The sequence below is a fragment of the Triticum urartu genome, chromosome 6A (assembly GCF_056163025.1).
Source record: "Triticum urartu cultivar PI428250 chromosome 6A, HENAU_Tu73, whole genome shotgun sequence".
Taxonomy (NCBI): domain Eukaryota; kingdom Viridiplantae; phylum Streptophyta; class Magnoliopsida; order Poales; family Poaceae; genus Triticum; species Triticum urartu.
Window position 1 is genome coordinate 42,402,854 of NC_141878.1, and position 4,601 is coordinate 42,407,454.

The window sequence follows — 4,601 nt, forward strand, 5'->3', positions numbered from 1 at the left end:
CTCTGCCCTCCTCCCTCATACACACAGGGGCTCGCGCGACTGGTGGGTGAGTGTGAGATCGAAAGCCCACTGGAAGGAAAGCCCACGACGAGTAGAAAGCCTACTCCTAAAAAAGAAAAAACCTACACAGGCAATGAAACGCTGAAAAAAAAAGTACACGAGTAGACGGCAACCCCGCTCAAAAGAAAAAACCTACATCTTCTCAAATAAAAAAAAACTACACACCCCTAAAACAACCTACACTATGTCATAAAAAACCCTACACAGGCAATGAAACGCCGAAAAAAAGTACAGGCAATTATTTATTTATTTATTTTTGAGAGAAAGAATGAGATAGATATATGCTCTCTGTATGATATATTTTTTTTATGAATGTCTAGGGGACGCTCTATGCCTTTTCATACAAACGACGCATTTCCTGAAAATATAGTATCCAAAAGTTGCCTGTCGGAATAGTATTTTGCCCGAGGCAAGTATCCACATAAATTGTCCGAGGAATCCAACAAACGTCATGCTTGCGGGCTCATGACAGTCCTGTGGGGATCCAAAGGCTCTGATAAATCCTCTGAATTAATCATTAGACAAAACTAATAAACAGGAAAGGGTTATCGATGGTCAAGAAAAAAAATTCATTTGTTTCATTCTGAAATGTTTCTTTTATTGTATTAAAGAATAGTTTCGTTCAAAATAAAAAGGAAAATGTTTTTTCTGGCCGACCAGACTCGTGCTTTGCAGGTCGCTCACACGAACGCCAAGTGACCTGTGGGGCCCACGCACGTGGGCGACCTTCTCCAAATTTTTCTCGCCCCTCTTCCCCAGGTCTATCTCATCCCATACCCATTCCTTTTCTTCCTGAGAGCGATTCTTCCCTACCCAGCGACCAAGTCAAAGGCGACGGACGTTGGGCCCAGCCGCAACATCCTACTCCTCCTTCCCCGCCCTGCGTGCCACTGTCTTCCGACTCCCTCCTCCTCCTAGCGTGCCACAGTCGATGTGGGTGATCAGGAAGAGAAACCCACTCCTCCTGTTTCTTTTCTACAACTGCCAAATCGGCAATGGAGAGGGGCCGGAGTTGGGTAGCAAGGAGCTGGGAGTGCTTTTTGCCACCGAGTCATGCCGCGGTCACCATGTCCTCCCCCTACCTGGGCACGATGTGTAGCTAAAGACCCTCTAGCCGTCGATGTTGCTGCAGGTGGGTGGTGACGCGACAACCGATGGCATGGTGGTGCATTTGTATGGCTTGATAGGAACTTGTTGTTGTCTTGGTTGGTTTGAGAGCAGACATTGTCTATATATCCAAAACCGAAGGAGAGTTTGGATTTGGATCACAAACAATCTGAGATTTTGGGTTGAGATGGATGGTTGTGCTTGAAGTTACGAGTTGCTAAATTGAATCGGTTGATCCATTTCATCCTCTTTTAGCAAAGGAAATTGGACTTTAGTTAGTCGCAAGTGTGGCACCTTCCAATGGTGCTCGGTGACCAGAGTGATGTTGCAAACGGCGGGCAATGTTCTACGAGCGCTGAAACCGACCACGCTGGGAGCTTCAAGGGTGGTGACCGAGATGTTGCGACCAATGCAAGATGTTGTAACTAGCTCCACCAAAGCTGCATCCAATGATGGGTGCTGCTGGATTTGGCTTGGTCGTGAGCTATAACCGCGATGTTCACATGATGGAACCAACACCGTTGTTGTTGCAACGCTATGACGGCGGCTACGACAAGCTGCAATCCGAGAAAATGTTGGGACCGTGTACTGCAATAGTTTGTTGCAACCAACATATTGGCATGCTATGATCAGTGACACGACATGTTGGAACCAGCATGGCACGGTGATGTCATCGTCCACGGGAGAAGTTGCAACCCTCGTCAGCGGAGCTGCGACCAAGCAGTGGAAAAGTTGCAACCTCCATCGGCGAAGCTGCAACCATCCCGCAGGAGGTGTAACCATGGCAAGTGCCCATGAGCTACGGCAGGCTGTAGTCGCGAGCTACTCCTCGGAAGGCGACCGTGGGCTGCTACTGGAGACTCATTGGAGGAGGGTGCGGGACGAGGAGCCACAAACATGTAGCCATCTAGTGCTCGAGGACAGGGAGGGGATTTTTCTCCTCTCACTCGCGCATGTGGTAGCATGTGGCTGATGTAAACAAAGATCGAACGACCCCGTGTGCAATCTAATGGTCGCTCAGTTCTACTGCTTATTTGGATGTCTATGTCACCCCATAGAAAGTTGATCATATAATACATATATAATTGTATGTACAACTATAAGAAAAAGGAAGGGAAATGTATAAGATTAAGAAAGCTTGTGGGTTAGAGATATAGAAAATCAAACTAGTTGGCTCTTGTCCATTAAAAAATTTGGAATAATAAAGAAAAGTAGACATGATGTCGTTTTATTTTACCGCATTGAGAAAGACAATCCATATCATGTACCTAACCATCCAAGACACGGAGCGTCCTATGAAAATCACCATGTCGAGAGCCCCTTTGTAAGAGACACGTGCAACCTCTACTTCAAACATATAAAGGTGAATTTCCTCTTTTACGCGCGTCTTTCTGTCCCCTTCAAGGATGATATACTACTTGATCCTCTATCATGCACATATAGGTTTGAGTGAAGCTTCATGGATGACGAGGAATGCAAGCATAAGAGAACATCTACACCATCGGTGAAGGAAGCTTGGAAGCGGCGACAGAAGAAGCATCAAGTAGAGAACCACCAAACATCCGGTGCCACGCGAAGATGAGCTACCAGAAGTGCCCGAAGATTGGACATGCCAGGACATTTGGAATGGACGAGACGTCTGATGTGTGCGCCTCCAATCGTACATCTGATGTGTACCCAAAATCCGGTGTCAGGCACCAGAAGCAAAGTCAGCAGTAAATGCCAGAGTTCCTATACCTACCATATGTCCCGCACTCAACAACTAGGGTTTCGACCCATGTACCTCCCTTTCACCCCTAACACTATAAATAGACGCCTCTTCTTATTTTTAGGGTTAGCTAAAATAGAAAGAAAAAAGAGAGCTTAGCTCATCTATCTCCCCTAGTAGGATTCATCTTAGGGCATCTCCAACAATTGTAAGATAAGTGTTGGTAAATTTGCTACCTAGGACATAGTGATGATGTGGCATGTAATAAATGTGGAGAGAGAGCAAAGTTGTACATAGATTAACCAACAATTTTTGCACAAAGCTCCAAGATGAAATAGAGAGCAATCACATTTATTTTCTCACCATCTATTGCATAACTTAGATACAACCTATTGAAGTAGCTGTATGATAGCTTGTTGGTTGATGACATGGACACTTTACCAATAAGACTAACATACAACCTGTTGGAGATGCCCTTAGGCGTAGATACATGAGTGAATTCAAGACCTCTTAGGAGAATAATCATCTATGGTTATCAAGACCTCTTCAGAGAAAGATGCATCATCAAGCCCCATCTCTCCAAAAGATTTGGATGAACAACCTCTCAAGAACTACCCTTGTATCTTTATTTCTCTTGTTCTTAGATTTTGATGCACCTCAAGTATTGCTTGTGATTTGAGGAGTACTTGTCCAATAGACTGTTCTCCCTTTGATTTCTCCATGTTTTCCCCGTGTTCTTCGTCAATGGTGGTCGCCCTACCTTAGTTTGTCCGGTGCAGGCAGGATGCAAGGCGGCGCACCAGTGCCTGCGGCGTTGCCAGCGGTGAGTGACCAAAGCCTGCCCTACCTTAACTTCTATTCGTCCTTCGTCACTGTTTTTGTGTTCCTCCTCGAATTCACCTTCAATTCGTGAAGATCAGGCAACTAGGGTTCATTTCTGTGAAAAATCAAATTTGGATATTATTTTCTTCTTGTAAGAGATCATGATTGAACCAAGGCCCACATTGGTACAAGATTGAACCAAGGCCCACCCTAGGACAACTAGAAAGCTTGCTTTTGGTCCTCATAGAGCCCCCCCCAAAGTTTCATATCTGAAAGTTCAAGAAACTAGCAAAGCTTGGTTGAAGGCCCTCATGTCGCAAAATCCAATCCCACATTTGTACTTTGCCGGTCTCATCTTGTCCCAACTCAACCAGGCCATAAAGAATAAAAATTAAGTTAGAACATTCTGAGATGTTGTTTGTTAAATTTTCATCAATCCTTACTGGAGTATATTATCAACTTGGGAGTACTGAACTGAAAATGTACTCCAAAAAAAAAGGATCTTGATGGAGTCGAACCATCATTCCCAGCAATTTATTTGCTAGAATGCCCTTTCCAGTTCAGAGCTTAAGATCCATGATTTATTTATTTCATATTAACCAAAATAATAGGACCAAACCATCTGTAGACATCGTAAGTTGACAAAATACTAATACCACAACCTGCTTGCTAAAGTTTAATTTGCTGATCACAAATTAAAGCATAAAAATGAAAACACTAGCAAGGAATGATATCCCAACTTCCAAATTTAGAGATATTATTGTGCATTTTTTTATAGAATCGCGAATCATAATTTATTAAGATGGTTTTGAAAGAAAAAAAATCATATAATTTAAGCTACAAAGAACATTTATGATGCTAGATTCTGTAAATACGGAGACAATGCAATCAAATCAGGAACCAG